General features: G+C 41.6%; 1 long non-coding RNA gene across 1 annotated transcript in view; it reads right to left on the bottom strand.

The window, feature by feature from the left end:
* Positions 1–1,008: 1,008 nt before the first annotated feature.
* Positions 1,009–19,209, bottom strand: part of LOC122222544 — a 37,372-nt gene continuing 19,171 nt past the window's right edge. The window contains exons 2-3 of the long non-coding RNA XR_006203794.1: positions 5,274–5,353; positions 1,009–1,688 (exon numbers count right to left, since the gene is read on the bottom strand). This is a non-coding gene — a long non-coding RNA (uncharacterized LOC122222544). The remainder of the gene's footprint in view (positions 1,689–5,273; positions 5,354–19,209) is intronic.

Below are 19,209 nucleotides of genomic sequence, written 5' to 3'. Positions count from 1 at the left end.
TTCCTAGATATATACCCAACAGAAATATATGCACATGAATTCTAAAAGACATGCATAGGAATGTTCATAGCGTCATTATTTGCTAATGGCTGAAAGTTGGAAAAAACCCAAATGCCATTGATAAATAACTTGTGGTAAATTCATATAATGGAATATAATAAGCAATGTAAATGAATATATCACAGCTACAGACAAGTACATAAATGGCTCAGATACGTAAATGTCGAATAAAGGAAGCCTGATGAAAGAGTGCATGTTATATGATTTCATTTGTATGAAATCCAAAACCAGGCACAACTAATCTATAGGGGTTAGCTATCTGGATAGTGATTACTTTTGAGGTGGTGGGAAAAGGTCTGATAACATTCTATTTCTTGACTCGGGTGGGGGATACAAGAAGAGTTCACCTTGTGTTTGTTAATTCATTCAGCAGTGCACTTATGACCTGTGTACCTTTTCTGTAATTTTACACTTCAAGAAAAAAGTTCAAAAAAAAACTCCCAAAAAACAAAAACAAATGGTCAATAGGCATGTGAAAAGTTGCATAACCTAACTGGTAAACCAGAGAAAGGCAATTTTAAATGACCTTGCTTTTTCTGCTGGCAATTTTTTAAAAAATTGGTAACGTCCAGTGTTGATGAGTATCATGGTAGCTATATAAATTACAACAGAATTTTCAGAGAGCATTACCAAAAACTGAAATGTGCATGCCCTTTGGCCCAGAAATTCCACTTCCAGGAATACATCCTTCAGAGGCATTTACACATAAGCACACAGATTTTTGTATAGGAATGTTTGTTGTAATACTGTTTGTAATGGTGAAAACCAGTAAACCACCTAGGTGTTCTACAGTAGGTAAAGAAATAGTAATGCAGCTATATAGTCTGGAAGCAATGTAGCCGTTAAAAGATAACAGGGAAGCCTAAATGTACTAACACGGAAAGATCTCCCAGGAATGTTGCTAGATTTTAAAAAGTAAGTCACAGAACAGGACACGTTAGATGATCTTGTTTATGTACAAATGACTTGAATGTAAACAAAACATTTTAAACATGAAAACAAAACAGATCTGATGTGGTCCGTTTATCTAAATATCTTACAAATCCTGCCACAAAATGAACCTCTCCCTTGAGATAGGATGCACTGCATGAGAATTTTCTGGAATTGTCTCTGCATCCTTAGACCCTGAAAGGACTGCAGCACAACAGGAAAGAACTGTTTCTTGTCCCACAGCCTCCTAGAAAAGACTCAGCATCTCAGAAATGTCAGCTCCCACACAGGCCTGAGCAAGGGCACATGGAGTCTCTCCAGCACTTTTCAATAACTAACTAATCTGCCTAAAGGGCGGGGCAGGCGTGGCTCCCACAGACCTGGCACTCCCTGCTGCCAGCTGCCCTCCTCTGGAATGCAAAGGCATCCTCTAGAAATGAATGTTCCTCAGCCCCAGTCCTACCTCAGCCCCCAAACTCAGGAAGGCGAGGAGGACCTTCAAGGCACCACCCGGGACAGGACAACTTCCCCTGACAGTATGTTCTCCAGGAAGAGTGACACCATTCTCTGCTCTCCTGGCCCCACCTCTACCTACCTACCTCCTCCCTCATCTGAGGAAGAGCATTGCAACGGTCAGCAGGAGAAAGAACATCTTAATACCGTCAATTTCAACTCAGCCATTTTTTTATTCAAGGATCCTATGAACAACAGGAAAAGTATTTGTACAACAATCTCTTATTGTACAAATAAGTTAATACCAGGAGCAGTCTCCGTTACAATATTTTCAAAATGGTTGCAAAGGTTCCCAGACTTTGGAATTTAATGAGCCATTAAAAATTTCCAGAAATTTTGAGAAGACTAACTCAGGGTTTTTTTTTTTTTTTAAGTAGGCTCCAGGCTCAACCTGGGGCTTGAAGTCAGGAGTCTCAAGCTCTACTGACTGAGCCATCCAAGTACCCCTGGATTATTCATTTTTATTTTGCCAAGTATAGGCATTTAAAAAATAACCTGAACTATGGGGCGCCTGGGTGGCTCAGTCGGTTGAGCGTCCGACTTCGGCTCAGGTCATGATCTCACAGGACATGAGTTTGAGCCCTGTGTCGGGCTCTGTGCTGACAGCTCAGAACCTGGAGCCTGCTTTGGATTCTGTGTCTCCCTCTCTATCTGCCCCTAATCCACTTGCATTCTGTCTCTGTCTCTCTCAAAAATAAATAAACATTAAAAAAAATAATAACCTGAACTATTGTTACCATCACTTCAGAAATGAGTAGACACCCTAACACAATGTGGTCATGGCAATGTCAGATTTCAAAACAGCACTTTAAAGGTAATACACTTAGATTTACGAATAATACACACATATTTCAAATAGATTGGTGAACATTTCTTCACAGACTGGCACCAGTCCCCTTGGAAAGAACAGGCAGATATTAAATCATAAATTTCTAAGCCTGGCTATGCCTGTGAAATATAGGAGGGCATTAAAAAAAAAAAAAAATCCAGATTCTAGGTTCCCAATTCATATTTACTATATCAGCCTCTCAGCCTCTTTAACAGTAGGGCCCTGGTATGTGTATTATTATTTTTTTTTTTTACTGTGGCATAGTATAATATTTCTGATTTTAACCATTTTTAAGCATATAATTCAGTAGCATTAAGTACATTCACAATCATGAGCCATCATCATCACCATCCATTTCTGGAACTTTTTCATCACCCCAGACAGAGTCTTTGTACCCATTAACAAATAACTCCCCATTTTCCCTCCCCACCCCCAGCTTCCAGTAACCTCTATGCTACTTTCTAAGGACCTCATAAAAATAGAATCATCAATATTTGCCCTTTTGTGTTTGGCTCATTTCACTCAGTGTAATGTTTTCAAGATTCATACATGCTATAACACGTATTGGATTTTATTCCTTCTATGGCTAAATAATATTCCATTGTATGTATATACCACATTTTGTTTATCCATTCATCTGTTGGTGGACAGTTGGGTTGTTTCTACCTTTGGGTGTTATGAATGATGCTGCTATGAACACTGGTGTACAAATATCAGTTTCAGTGCCTGCTTTCAATTCTTTTGGGTGAAATTGCTGGATCATATGGTAATTCTATATTTAGCTTTTTGAGGAAACACCAAACACCAAGCTATTGTGTTTACCACAACAGCTGTACCATTTTACATTCCCACCAGCAATTCACAAGAGTTCCAGTATCTCCACCTCTTCACTAATACTTGTTATTTTCTGTCTGGCACTGGGTGAGGTTGGGGGTTGTTTGGTTGGTTTTTTGGTTTTGGGGATAGCCATCTTAAGGGTTGTGAAGCGATACCGCGTTGTGGTTTCGAATTGTGTTTCCCTAACAACTAATGATGTCGAGCATCTTTTCATGTGCTTACTGCCTATACGTATATCTTCTTTGGAGAAATGTCTACTCAAGTCCATTGTCCACTTTTTAATTAGGTTGTCTTGGTTGTTGAGATATAGGAGTTTTTAATGTACTCTGGATATTTATCCCTTGTCAGATATATGATTTGCAAATATTTTCTCCCATTCTGTGGATGGTCTTCTCACTCTCTCAATAGTGTCTTTCCGTGCACTGAAGTTTTTAATTTTGTTGAAACCCAGTTATTTTTTTTTTCTTTTCTTTCCTGTACTTTTGGTGTCATGTGTAAGAAATCACTATCAAATCCAATGTCATGAAGATTTTCTATGCTTTCTTCTTCAGGTTTTTTAGTTTGGCTCCTAGGTTTATGTCTTTGATCCATTTTGAGTTAATTTTTATATACGGTATAAGGTAAAGGTCAAATTTCATTCTTTTGCATGTGGATGTCCAGTTTTCCTAGCATCATTTGTTGAAAAGATTGTCCTTTCCCCCACTGAATGGTCTTGGCGCCTTGTCAAAAATCATTTGACCATATATGCAAGGCTTTGCTTTTCAGCTCTCTCCTCTATTCCATCAGTCTATATTGTCTGTCTTTATGCCAGTACCATGCTGCTTTGATTACTATAGCTTCAGAGTCAGCTTTGGAATCAGGAAGTATCAGACTTGCAAATCTGTTTATTTTTTGCAAGACTTTTTTGACTTTTGAGAGTCCTTTGAGATTCCATATGAATTTTAGAATGGGTTTTTCTATTCTGAAAAAAAAAAGTGCTATTGGGATAGAGATTACATGGACTATGTAGAGCAATTTGGGTAGTATTTTCATCTTAAGAACATTAAGCCTTCCAATACATGAGTGCAGGATGTCTTTTCATTTATTTATGTCTTCTTTAATTTATTTCAGCAATGATTTATAATTTTCAGTGTATGAGTCGTTAGCCTCTTTGGTTAGAAATTTATTCCTAAGTATTTTATTCTTTTTGATACCATGGTAAATGGAATTATTGTCTTACTTTCCACTTTAGAGTTTTCATTGCTAGTGTATAGAAATGTAACAGGTTTAATGGGACACCTGGGTGGCTCAGTTGGTTGAGCTTCTGACTTTGGCTTAGGTCATGATCTCATGGTTCATGTGTTCGGGCCCCATGTCAGGCTCTGTGCTGACAGCTCAGAGCCTGGAGCCTGCTTCAGATTCTGTGTCTCTCTCTCTGCCTTTCTCCCACTTGTCCTCTGTCCTTCTCGCTCAAAAAGAAATACACATTTTTAAAAAAAGTTTTTAAATCTTAAAAAAAAAGCAATGTAACTGGTTTTAAAAAAGGAAATATAGCTTCTACATTTTAAAAAGATTATAATCCTTTTAATATGTTGCTGAATTTGATTTGCTAATATTTTGTTGAAGACTCTGAATCTGTATTCATAACGGACCTTGTTCTGTAGTTGTCTTTCCTTATGGTGTCTTTTTATGGCTTTGGTATTAGGGTAATGTTGGCCTATAGAATGAACTAGGAAATGTCCCCTCCTCTTCAATTTTTGGGAAGAATTTGAGAAGAATTAGTGTTAATTATTCTTTAAATTTTTGGTAGAATGCACCACTAAAGCCACCTGGCCCTAGAATGTGTATTTCTAAGCCAACTTCTCTCCCTGCCCCCTTCTCCATGATATACAGTTGCATTTGGGACCAACTACTCAAAATACCTAATTTGAACACCTTTGGGTATTACTCTTGATAAAGTAGTAACATCAGGCTTTAAAAAGGGAGGGATGTAACCAAGCTAGGTAGCTCCAGAAGCGCCTGCAGGAGGGAGACAGGACGCAGGGTGAGTGAAAGACTGAGTATGAGGAGAGAGTCCACAGCCTGGAGAGGAACCCCAGCTGCCCGGTGTCCACCTCCACCTTACCGCACAGCTTCTCTTCAGCCAGTGACTCCCCACACTCGCGCCAAGCCTGCGGCCACTAGAATCCTGAGCAAGTCCTTAGTCTGAAAGAGGGTGAAAGGAGGAGGTGTTATGTGCAAAATGTGACTCATGGGAGACAGACAGCCAGGGGTCAGGTCCCTCTCCGAGCTCTAATGGACCCAGCAGATGGTGCCAACAGGAAAGAGGAAGCTTCTTGACACAAGCTGATTAACACGAGGTTATTCTCACTGAACCATTTTCTTAGTCTACTCGTGCACAAAGATCACGGACAATGGAAATGTGTCATAAAACTTGTAACTAGACAGAAAAGCAATTTTCCATAGGTTCCTTTGCCTTTTAAACTCAGTCTCTTCCCTCCCTGCCCCCATTTTTCCTCAGGCTCTCGTCTCTGTTTCCAGTAAAAACTTGCTTGGCCACTTGCACAGAAAGAGGAATTAATTTAATATTGGAATACTCAACTGACTGGTCCTCCTTGGGAACCAGTAGCCAAGCAGATATCCAAGAGAGAACAAGGGAAGGAGCAAGGTGGCCCGAAGCCCGGACGAGAAGTTCCTCAACCATCCTGCAACACCCTGGACGTGCACAGAGAACGATATCCTCTCTCCTGGTGACTCACGGCCTCCCACACCCAGCAGAGTGTAGAAACACTTGACTGAAACCTGAATAAAATAGGAAGAACAAGTCAAGCAGGTAAAACATTCCCCTGCTGTCAATTTAATAAAATGTTCAACACTCCTTCAAGATGGAAGGAAGACAGTAGGGGGGGCAGGGGGGGAGGTGGCTAGCAACACAAAGCTTTTACATAATCCCACAGAAACTAGGAATCTGCAATAAGGCAGACATCTTGGAGATTTTTAGTACCACAAATATTTCCGTCTGTAAACATGAAAGCGCCCGGAAGCTCTGAACAGAGATTTTGTTTCTTTTGTATTAAGGGGAGGGGCATTTCTATAGAGCTCTGGACCTTGAATAGATGATAGAAGACAATTTGGAAGGTCTGAGTTACTTACCTCTTCAAAATCCAAGATGTAGGTAAAGAAGCATGTACACTGTTCCCATGTCTATTCCCCCCTCCCCTTCCACCTTCCACCCCTGAACTGGAGAAGAGGAAGTGATAATAGTATCCCAGCAGATCAGAACTGGCTCAGAGACGAAAGGCCTAAAGGAGATTGTAACATTAGTAAGAAAGGCTATGATTAAAAATCTAAATGGTGGAGGTACCTGGCTGGCTCAGTCGATTAAGCATCTGACTTTAGCTCAGGTCATGATCTCACAGTTCGTGAGTTCGTGCCCTGTGTCAGGCTCTGTGCTGACAGCTCAGAGCCTGGAGACTGCTTCAGATTCTGTGTCGCCCTCTCCCTCTGCCCCTTCCCTGCTTGTACTCTCTCTCTCTCAAAAATGAATAATAAACATTTAAAAAAATCTAAATTGTAATACCCACTGTTCAAATACACCAAAACCTTGGTTTGTGAGCATAATTCATTCTGGAAACATGCTTGTAATCTAAAGCACTTGTATATCAAAGCGAATTTCCCATAAGAAATAATGGAAGCTCAGATGATTTGTTCCACAACCCCAAAATATTCATATAAAAATGATTACAATATTATAATATAATACAAAATAATAAAGAATGTACAAAATATAAAGAAAAGAAAGAAATTAACCTGCACTTACATTTGAAAACTTGCGTGGCTGGTGTGAGGGAGACAAGCGATAGGGGGGTTATTGTATAGGACAACTTTCACTATCAGTAACGGAACCACTGCTCTCTATTGGCTCAATGGAATCTTTTTCTTTTCGTTCAGCTTTAACAAGGAACCTATCCAATGACCTAGAATGAAGCAAATCTTTTCCTAAGCTTACTCTTGTATGGAAAAGCAAAGGACTATCTGTAGGTGTTTTGAAGTAACAAAAAATACGCTAGTGCCCATTGTGGGCACCTTCCAACATTCTGAAAATCACTGATTACTGCCAAACACTGCAGCCTGAGACTGAGCATTTGAGCTCAGATGATCACCCACAATCCTGCAACAAGAGAGACAGAAAGACAGAGAGAGAGGGAAGAATCACTCACTCAGTTGTGATCACGTGATATTCAACATCACATACTACTCATATTGCAAGACTACGCTCACTTATCAAGTTAAAATTTATTAGAAATGTTTGCTCATCTTGCGGAACACTCGCAGAACAACTTACTTGCAATCCAAGGTTTTACTGTATTCTAAGCCATGGTTACATCAAACACATCATTTCTCAAGACAGAGATGGGCTGGTGAAAAACCATATTGGTCTGCAAAGGTGTGAATTTACCCACAAGGCTGGTGCAGCCCAATCTCTGATCTTGATGACTGCAGGGTTTCCTCTGCCTCTTCATATAAATAAAAAGTGTCCCAAATAAGCTTGCACTAGGTCATTGCATCATTATTGTGATGGTTGTTATCAATAAACACTAATGAGGCATCCACTAGGCCAGCACTGACCTGACCAGACCTATTTCAACTTCCCTGAACCACTACTTGGATGGCGAACATATCCAAGAGCATTGCTTCATCACTGTTCTGGAATTACACCCTTTGAAATTTCTATATAGGTATGTGTTGCTTTTGACACACACTTTCATTTGTAAGTAGGCACTAAAATAGAGGCTTATAATTAGCTCTCTGGGGAGGCAAATGTGTGGTAGAGTAGAATTCTGCAGAAGTCAAGGCAGGTATTGGAGAAACACTGCATAAAAGATGCTTGATACAAAGGGGTTGCAAAGTGTGGGCAATACCACTGAAGTCGGGGAAGCAAAGGGAGTCCTGTGAGGGCAGACCTTTCTAGTTATAATTTCCATATGGATTAGTATGTGGTTCCGTAAGCATACTTGCAATTCTTCTGATACCGTTCAATCCTGGAAACCTGTAGTGAGCTAGAGTATAAGATACAAGATCCTGGACACATCGTAGCTCTGTAAGGGCAGCATTATGCCTAATCAAGTCTGTGTCTCCAGCCCTGGGGTCAGGTAACTGAGCTCTCAATTCATGTTCCTTGAATCACATCCTTCCAGACCTCCAGATTTGTTGCCTTTTTTTTTTTTTTTTTTTTTTTTTTGAGAGAGAGAAAGAGGGCACAAGTGAGCAAGGGGCAGAGAGAGAGAAAGAAAGAAAAGAATCCCAGGAAGGTCAGAGTGAGAGCGAGAGAGAGAGAGAGAGAGAAGCAGGCTCACCAGATGTGGGGCTCGTGCTCACCTGAATTGGGGCTTGAGCTCACGAACCGTTGAGATCATGACCTGAGCCGAAGTCAGATGCTTAACGACTGAGCCACCCAGGCGCCCCCCATTTGTTACTTTCTTAATCTTTTGACATCTAAATCTAAGACTAGTGATCAAATTTAAGCCCTTATGTCTTTAAATGTCAAGCACTCTACTACTGTACTTAGAACCATCCTTGATACGGAAGGAGTGGATGCTTCTTGACTTCTGCTGTGTCCTCATCTGAGCTTGGCTTACCTCCCATGGAGTTCTGGCTGCCTTATTTTCAAAACATTCCTGCTTCCCCCGAGAACTCAGAGAGGAGACATTCAGCACCAGAATTTAGGCACTGGACCCTGCCACTGTCCACCCTTTGCAACTTTTCTCCTCACTTTGCACAACTTTTTTATTACCCTCCTTCCTACATTTGGAGACTGTCTCTCTCCAGTTTAATTCAGATGGACCTAATTGACCATTTTCTCTTCTCAGATTATTAAAATAGAAGTTACAATGAAGTTGAGTCTTGGTTAAGCTTTAAGCTTTTTCCCACCCCATTGACAATCTACAGTGGTCTAGGTGATGAATATGGATGTGCCTGCAGTGTAGCTAAGGATTGCACCAGAAAATAATGCGCTCTCCAGGAGTGTTTCTTCTTCCCCCCCAAATACGTAGCTGCGTTTGCACCAGGAATGGAGAAGGGTTTTCAGGCTACAAATCTGATGGGGTGATGTTCAGCAAAGCTGTATGTCGAGCAAACTAACAATTCTAACCAGTGTCCCTTACACCCCATTTCTTCATAGTGACACACCCTACACAAATTTTAATAGCTGCATTTGGGATGATTACACAGTGCTTCATCCTGCCTCCTATAGTGATATGATTTTGGAGTTAGACTGAGTGCAGTATTTTATTCCCTGCAGAACCCAGGAGCATAAGGGAGCATCCATATGATTCCCAAATTTCAAGCAAGTGACAGTTTGTCTGGCTCTATTCTCTTTTGTAAAATGAGTAAATAAACTAGTAAGTATAGAATACTCCAAAATAAAACTCAAGAGAAGCTAAAACCTGCTCAGAGGATTTTAACATGCAGACAAACAAATCAAAGGGATTTGTATACTTTTTAATCAAGCCCAGAACTGGATCGGCAAGAAGGGGTTAGGAAGTTTTGCCTGGCAGGAGACACCCTCCAGAAGTCACCTGCCATAAATGTTCTCTAGTGCTACTCATTTTCTTTATTTTTTTTTAAATTTAATATTTATTTATTTGTGAGAGAGAGAGAAAACGCAAGTGGGAGAAGGGCAGAGAGAGGAAGACAGAGGATCTGAAGCAGACTCCACGCTAACTGCAGAGAGCCCGATGCAGGGCTCGAACTCATGGAACTATGAGATCATGACCTGAGCTGAAGTTGGATACTTAACTGACTGAGCCACCCAGGTGCCTCTCATTTCATTTATATTGTCTTCAAGACTCCCACCCTGAAGAGAGCTCTCAAAGATTGCTGCATTCATCACTGATCCCATCCCCTAAAACAGTCACATTTCTAGTAGTTCAGTGGCAGTAGACAAAATTCTCACGCCCCTCCTGTCATTTCCAGAAGTAGTGCTAGAGAAAATATAACCAACCAGGCATGACATCACTAAACTGAGGTGGATGCACCCACAGGTGAGGAGGATTTCACAGCCGGGTGTAGGAGGTGACGAGCCGAGTTCCCAGTTTGTAGCGAAGCATAAATCACAGAAGGGTTTTATTTCAGAAACTCCCAGCTTGTAACCAAAGAGCTGATAATTATGTCAATGAACATTCTACCTTCCCTTTATTACAGTGATCTGTTGGCTTACAAAACTAAAATCTCTAGGATTTCTTCCCAGAGGCCATAGATTTCCACAAAATGTGAAGTTTCGCCAAAAAGAGAACACGGGGTTGAATAAAGCATTTTATTTTCATAACGTTTTTATTCATATGTGTTCATTCATCATCTTTATGTGAGATAGGTTATTCAGTTAATTATTTTTGTAAAATTAAAATGCAAAATTAACGCAAAACTACAAATTGTGGTAAAAGCAGCTGGTGATGATGGTAAATTTCAGGACACTAAAAAAGTCTCTTTTTATTCCCTTTGCCTAAAATGGTTGGCTAACCATTATCAAGCACCCTTATGTGCCAAATAAACACCATGCTAGATGCTTTGGGGATACAAGAAGGCAACATAAAACTGGCCTGTGCTCTCAAGGCATTTTTTTGGTTTCAGGGGAAAAAACAGTGATAAGTAGATGTAGATATAAAAATTATAAAAATCAACAGTTCTAGGACACGAGTAGTGTAATGGTCAAGAGTACAGACCTGCAAGGGCATCTGGGTGGCTCAGATAGTTAAGTGTACAACCTGGGCTCAGGTCATGATTTCACGGCTCGTGGGTTTGAGCCCCGAGATGGGCTCTGTGCTGAGAGCTCGGAGCCTATAGCCTACTTCGGATTCTGTGTCTCCCTCTCTCTCTGTCCCTCCCCCACTCACGTTCTGTGTCTCTCTTTCTCTCTTAAAAATAAACATTAAAAAAAAGAAAAAAGGAGTACAGACTTGCAGCCAGATTGCCTTGGTTTGAATCCCAGCTCTGCCATTCAAGGCCAGGATTAGAGTGAGGCACTCACCTGGGGCACAGAGGATACCAAAAAAAACCCCTCAGTAATAAAGATAAATAATATTTTAATGCAATAATTTAAAAATTCATGATGCACAAAATAGCAGAAGTTTAAGTAAAAACAGTCTTCTAAAATGCTATGCCAAGCCATACTGGAGCCCAAGGGAAAAGAAAAAATGTGCATCCCCATATACGTGTTTCAGTGTATTATTTATTTATTTATTTTTAAAAAAATTTTTTAATGTTTATTTATTTTTGAGAGAGACAGAGACAGAGTGTGAGCAAGGAAGAGTCAGAGAGAGATGGAGACACAGAATCTGAAGCAGGCTCCAGGCTCTGAGCTGTCAGCACAGAGCCCTATGCAGGGCTGGAACTCACAAACCACGAGATCATGACCTGAGCCGAAGTCAGAAGCTTAATCAACAGAGCCTCCCGGGTGCCCCTCAGTGTATTTTTTACCAGTTAATTTTTTTCCCAGGACATTTAATGTAGTTGAGAAAATATTGAAAATCGGAAAATAGGTGTGTTAAAACTCATATTATTTTAAGTTTAAATATTTTATTTTTGCCCCCAACAAAATGGGATAAAAATGTTATTTCCCCTCCGGTAGCAGATTTTCTTCAACGTGGGCCTTTGTTATTGCTGTATCTTCATTATGTAAGCAGTGAAAGTTTTAGAAGCTCAAAGACAAGAGGTCAGCTCCAGCTGAGGTGACTCCTCACTCGTACCTGATACATCACCCTCAGGGACACATCCTCCATGTCCCTGAGGGTGTCCCAGGGATATGACCCAGCAGAGCTAGAACCCCACTGCTTGTTCACCATTGTACACCCTGGTCTATAGGAGGTCAAGCCCCATAACAGGCACTTGATACATATTGTTTTATGGAACAAATGAAAAGCAGAAAGTGGTTATGGGTTTATGAAGATCTGACCTTCCCTCATCTGGTGATTCATTTACCAATTTTGCCAGAATCCAGCCTTCATCTGTGCAGAATGAACAAGACTTGCAAATTCACAAAATGTGGATTCTTTGCTTCTTGGAATCAGCATCTATAATGAATTTTTTTTTGTTTACGTTGTTTCTCTTTTTTTTTTTTTTAATGTTTATTTATTTTTGAGAGAGAGTGCACAAACAGGGGAGGGGCGGAGAGAGAGGGAGACACAGAGGATCCGAAGCAGGCTCTCTGTGGACAGCATCAAGCCCATTGCAGGGCTTGAACTCATGAACCATGAGATCATGACCTGAGCCAAAGTCAGATGCCTAATCAACTGATCCACCAAGGTGCCCCTATAATGATTTTTTTTAGTTAGCATATGATGGGGCGCCTGGGTGGCTCAGTCAGTTAAGTATCCGGCTTCAGCTCAGGTCATGACCTCACGGTTTGTGAGTTTGAGCCCACATCGGGCTCCCTGCTGTTAGCACAGAGCCTGCTTCAGATCCTCTGTCTCCCTCTCTCTCTGTCCCTCCCCGCTTGTGTGTGCTCTCTCAAAAATAAACAATAAACATTAAAAAAATAACACATTTAGTATATGCTTATTTTATTTATTTTTTATTTTTTTAGTATAGTCAACACACAGCATTACATTATTTTCAATGTACAGCACAATGATTCAACTTATCTATATGTTATGCTATCTTACCACAAGTGCAGCTGTGGCCTGTCACCATACAGCGCTGTTACAATACTATTGATTATATTCCCTATGCTGTGCTTTTGTTTCTATGACTTACTTATTCTATAACCAGAAGCCTGTATCTTCCACCCCCTTTCGCTCATTTTTCCCATCCTCTCACCCACCTTCCTCCTGGCAACCATCAGTTTGTTCTCTGTATGTATAACACTTGTTCTGCTTTTTGTTATTTATTCATTTTGTTTTGTTTTTAAATTTTTCTTTTTTAACGTTTATTTATTTTTGAGACGGAGAGAGACAGAGCATGAACAGGGGAGGAGCAGACAGAGAGGGAGACACAGAATCTGAAACAGGCTCCAGGCTCTGAGCTGTCAGCACAGAGCCCGACGCGGGGCACGAACTCACGGACTGTGAGGTCATGACCTGAGCCGAAGTCAGACGCTCAACCGACCAAGCCACCCAGGCGCCCCTTGTTTTGTTTTTAGATTCCACATATGAGGAAATCATATGGTATTTGTCTTTCTCAATCTGACTTACGTCACTTAGCATAATACCCTCTATGTCCATCCATGTTGTCACAAATGGCACGATCTCATTGTTTTTATGGCTGTGTAATATTCTATCATATCTGCATTTTCCTTATCCATTCATCTATCATCGGGCACTTAGGCTGCTTCCATGTCTTGGCTATTGTAAATAATGCTGCAATAAACATAATGGAGTAATATCCTTTCAAATTAGTGTTTTCTTTGGGGCCCCTGGTGGCTCAGTGGGTTGAGAGTCCAACTTCAGCTCAGGTCATGATCCCACAATTTGTGAGTTCCAGCCCCACATTGCGCTCAATGCTCTCAGTACGGAGCCCACTTCAGATCCTCTGTCTCCACCTCTCTCTCCCCCTCCCCTGCTTGTGCGCTCTCCCTCCCTCCCTCTCTCTCTCTCTTTCTCTCTCTCTCTCAAAAATAAAACATTTTTTAAAAATTAGTGTTTTCATTTTCTTTGGGTATACACCCCGGTAGTAGAATTATTGGATCATATGGTATTTCTGTTATTAATTCTTAGCATATGTTTATTTTAAATGTATCAGTGAATTACTAGGCTTACATGCCTGGAGAGATACTTCACCTAAGGTACCTTGCTACCCAAGATTAGAAAGTCTATAGTAAGTGGATTCTATTCAAAGAAGCAGCTGGAACATGGGACTCAATAAGAAACTTGATTATGGATTACACGCTATTTCATTTGTAACACAAATATTTGTTTTCAGCTAGAGTAGAAATCTCATTTTAATTAGAGCTGGGATTGCTGACTTGGTTTACAGAATACAGACAAGAAACACTCCTCATTCCTGACTCTAAAAAGTTGGGATGTGAAAGGAGGGAGTGACATTATTCCTGCCAGAATAGCTCAGAGATGAGATTGCATCTCTTATGAAACTCTAAGAAATCACAGAAGACAGTGACACCGAATACAAATCCAATTAAACCCTTCTATTTGGCAGCTGATAGCATTCTAGCACTTCTGTGTTATTTTTCCTCCTTACTAATTTTAAATGTTATTGACCAGACTTTTTAAAAAATGTTTTTGTTTTTTTATTTATTTTCAGAGGAGAGAGAGAGCACGCACGCAAGTGGGGGAGGGGCAGAAAGAGAGGGGGAGAGAGAGAATCCCAAACAGGCTCCAAGTTGTCAGTGCGAAGCCTGACGTGGGGCTCGAACCCACAATCCGTGAGATCATGACCTGAACTGAAACGAAGAGTCAGACACTTAACCAACTGAGCCACCAGGCACCCTGACCAGACCGTTTTTAATCTATGAATTTGTTTTTATTCCCCTCCCACACCATGTAGTGACCCCTCTCCCTTCTATTTGAGCAAAGACCAGGTTCTATACTTCCTTGTCTCAAAGGAGGCTTGTTGCAGAGCAGAAAGCACAAGATGCCTGTGAGATTGTTCTCTTCTTGACTTTTGCTTTCAAAAGCTTAACCCATTGATTAATGTATTGGGGCAGGGGGTTCCTGCAAGGGAAACATGAAAAAAGTGGAATGTTCGTCAGACCAAAGGATTCTGGGAGATAAGATAAGAGAGAGGGACAGAGGTCTATGGGTTCCTCAAGCATCAGAAACCAGAGCCATCTCCATACTACTGCCCCAAGAAGGCAACCAAATCTTCAAAGGCTTATCTTTGTGGTACACGTGAAGAGACAGAACTCTAGGCAGCCGCCTTGCCAAAGATCCCCATGCTTCCAGTGCCACAGGGGAGAAAACAGAGCCAGCACGACTGAAGGGACTATAGGCCAGGACAATGGGTGTCTCAGCAGTCACTGATACAGTTCAATGACTGATTCCCAGAGGGCCTCCCCATGGTATCTTGTCTCTATGAGACCGAGGGCTTCCAAATGACCCTTAGAATGAAGGGGCTCTGGAGAAAGCCAACAGTGCCTAAGTCAACAATTCCTTCTTGCTGCTTGGGAAAATGTAAAGTTGAAATTAAGTTGATTTGAATACATGAGAAAACTCAGTATCTCTTGCCACCTAAATTTGTGGCCTGGGATCCACACCTGTAAACACTGATTATTTAGAGCCCATACTTGATGAAATTTCTCTCTACATTAAGTGAGCTGTGTCTACTCCGGGAACATACCCCAAACTTTTGATCCTAGATTTATCTTAGAAATCCCTTAATACAGCTGCTCTTATGTGAAGGGGTATAGCAAGCTTGCTTCCAGACCATTCTAAACAGAGACCAACTAGGAACAGAGGGAGCATCTCTTTGGATTTGAGGACAGGAACATCAGATGGTCCAATCTAACTCTTGGTTGCAGGCAATACAAGCAAACCCTGGCTAACTTTAAGCTGGAATGTAGTGGAAGGTATTGAATAGATCCCAGGATGAATGAGAGGTTCAAGAGAACAAGGTTCAGGAAATGGCTGAAGGTCAAGAGAAAAGGGGCAGCAAGGACTACAGTCAAGGTCATGCCACAGGACACTGTGCATGTCCACTGCTGCCCACGGGATGACACTGTCACCACAAGTGGCTCATAAACTATCCTTGAATCTTTGCTTCACTCCCTTGATAGTCAAAATCCCAGAGAGGAGGATGTGACTGGCTGAGCCTGGGTGCTGCACCATACCCTGGATGTTGGAGCCAGGGAGAGGGGATCACCCTTGACACAATGTAGGACCCTGCACCTCCCCACGACTACATGCAAGGGGGCATTCCCTCCAGAGCAGAGATACTGTGGGTGAGTGTCCACCACATTCCCAACCACTTAGGGAAAACAAAAGAGTGTTAAAGTTCTGAGAGCTCCGGCCTTAAATTAACTACCTTGGCAATGCATTCCCTTTATTTCCTGGAATCAAGCCCCGTAAAAGCTTTATGCAGGCTCATAATTTCACTCCCAGATCAATTTGTAACTCATGACCCTGATTCCTGCCATACGCTTGGCCCTACTCATTGGCCCTGGATTGCTTCTTCTGTTGATTTTAGATTACTGTAGCAATCCCCTGGGCTCAGGGACTGAAATGTTCAGCAGACACCTAAGTTCAGAGCAATCTTTTCACTTTACCTGTCACCTCCTACCTCCACCCTGAAGCACATGGGTCTTATTGGCTTCCTGGTGAAGCTAAAGAGGACAGATAAACTTAAGGACTATAGATTTAGAAAGTATTTTTATCTCCCTACTTATAGACAGAACTAAGTTCTCAGAAAAATAGGAACATGGTCTATTTTTTAAGCTCCTCAGACGCAGGAAAACACTATCCATGATACATAGTAAGACACAAGCTGTGTTTGAAGATTCAGTAGAAAACCGAGAACACTTTATAAAAACAGGGAAGAAGATGCTCGCAGGCTGTCTCCAAACCCATTCACGTGCACAGGAGGAAGATGTCCAACGGGTCATGACGATGGCCAGGGACATATCCACATCTGTAATGGCTCCTTGATGCTTCTCTAGCTTTGAGAAGTGGGCATTCTGAGCAGACAGAGCCCGTGTTATAGGTTGAGGCAGGAAGGGAGTCCTCTCTTACATCTGACAGCGCTGCCGGGGAAAACCCTCAGGATCTGTGTCTGACAGAACAATCTCCTTTTTTCCTAGTAGTTCATCAGGATCCAGGACAGGACAGAGGAGACCAAATGCTCTGGAAAGGGACACTCTGGGTGAGGTCTAAGGGTACATTCAAACCTACAGCTGTGCCACAGTGAGTGTCACAAAGTCTTAGAGAGCATTTATAAGCCATAAACGACCAGCATGCTATAAGTGCTTGTTAGCTAATTTTCTTTAAAAAAGGAAAAGTTTGGGAATTTTAAACAGAGGCAAAAATCTTTCCAATGCTTCTTGTTTTAATTTTCCTTAACTTTGTCACTTTGTTCATTCTATATTCAAGGGTCTCGTGTTGTTAGTTTGGCCAGAGAGAGAGCAAAGTGCTCCCTAGGCTGTGCCTCCCTCCACTGTCCCCAACCAGTGTGTAACTGACTGTGCCAATTAGCAGGACCTTGAGAGCCACAGCACCAGTGGCTTCAGCGTTGGCCGCTGGCCAAAAATAAACAGGTTCTGGCTGGCTGTACCTGAGGTTTTGAAAGCTACTTTGTACCCACCCCTGAGGTGCTATGTGAAGGCTGGACAAGAACAGGCAAGCTTCTGCTGAGTTCTGTGGATGTGTGGGGTGAGCCTGCTCTGGGCTTACTCCAAGTTAGGCTCTGAAGCAGGAAACCCGGGGCAAAGGTAAGAAGTCCCAAAGGGAAATGAGCAAATTTTAAAATTCAAAGAGCTCCAATAAGCCACAGGAAACTGTGTCTCCTCCCAGTCCCTTCCCTCACGGCTGATCACCCTGCTAAAGAAGAAGCTTCTGCCTCGTGCTGCAGCAAGAACGCTAACACAGAGGGAGAAAGTGAAACACAGAATTGTCTCACTCTCCATCAGAAGTGAAGCTTATGTATGTAGCATTTATAAGTATTATATAAAACATAAAATATTTTCCTAAATATGATTGACAACGGCCAAAGGTCACGAATGAGGCTTCTGTATGACTCACATTTCTTTCTTTCTGTTTCTTAGCTGTCACACTCATCCATAATAAAAGGCCTTCCAGCCTGTTATTACCTCAGGAACACTAACATTTCTCAGAGGACCTCCCTACCCCAAGGAGTTTTTACTCTATCTCCAAAGAAGATATAACATTCTCAGAGAGTGAGTCAATTTATCAGGTTAGTTGAGGTATAAATTGCTCAGCCATCCATCTTTACATCTCAAATCTGCATAGCTCTGCATAGATTTGCTGTATTACGCCAGGTTGTATATCGGAAGGCAAGCCTTTGGCTGGTCAGAAATTCCCAGGATGGCTTTTACAAACCATGATGGAAGCTCTCATACTTCCATGGCTTTGGTATACGTTGTTTACTCTTGATCATGATGTTCTAGGGCTCAGAAAGAAGTGAAAAATGGCTTAGATTCCAAAATGGAAAGGTAATCTATGAGTTTTGCAAAATCTAGATGCATCATATATTTTAATTTCTCAAGATGCTCCTGAACTCCACCAACACTCCTTTTGTGCTCAGCTTATGCTCCTTCTGCCTCATTGAGAAGCGAAAGGGGTCTAGGACTGATAACTCTCTCTATTCCTCTACTTTCTACTTCCTAACTTCCCTTCTCACTCACCTCCCTCCTTCTAGCTACAGGAGCGTGTGACCCCCCTCCAGGCCCTACCGTGGTGTTCCTGATACTGTCCCCACTGTCCTGAAATGTCAAGCCATCAACAAGCCCCATTCTCCTCGCTCTTCAGTTTCTCCCTTGCCACTAGTACCCCCTGTTCCTCTTCTCCCAAAGAAACATGGTCAAGGTCAACACTCTCCATCCTGAAGAACCTCTCAGTTTTCTCTCCTTGCCTTCTTACCCCCAGTCTCCTTGAATGCACTGGCCTCTCTCTCTTCCCCAGTTATTCACACCTCACCTCATTGTCCTTAATACCAGCCTTTTCCCCCAATGGATGTTTACATCTGTTCTCACGGTTTCACATGTTGCTTATAAACCGATTATTCCAAAGATCTATTTTTTGCCCCTGAACTCTTCTGAATTCCAACCCATTTCGAAGTGCATATTGACTGGGTGTACCGGAAGTACCTAAATAAACATGTCTAAATCCAAATTCATCAACTCAAACGTATACCTCCACTGCCATCCCCAGAATGCCTATATCTTATCAACCTAAGAGTTAGCTTCAAATATCAGAAATCTTTAAGCAAGAAAGGCTACAGTTATTGTAAAGAACCACAAAAATGCAGAGTAATATGAGGGAAATCTGTGACACCTATAAAACAAACAAGCAAAAAAGATGAAGATTACCTAAAGGATTATTGAACAGAGAAACCTCAAAGGAGTAGAAAAATATATTAAAATAGTGAATTAAAGTGATGTT

The sequence above is a fragment of the Panthera leo genome, chromosome B3, assembly GCF_018350215.1.
Source record: "Panthera leo isolate Ple1 chromosome B3, P.leo_Ple1_pat1.1, whole genome shotgun sequence".
In the NCBI taxonomy this organism is placed as follows: Eukaryota; Metazoa; Chordata; class Mammalia; order Carnivora; family Felidae; genus Panthera; species Panthera leo.
This window is presented reverse-complemented; position numbering and strand designations above follow the sequence as displayed.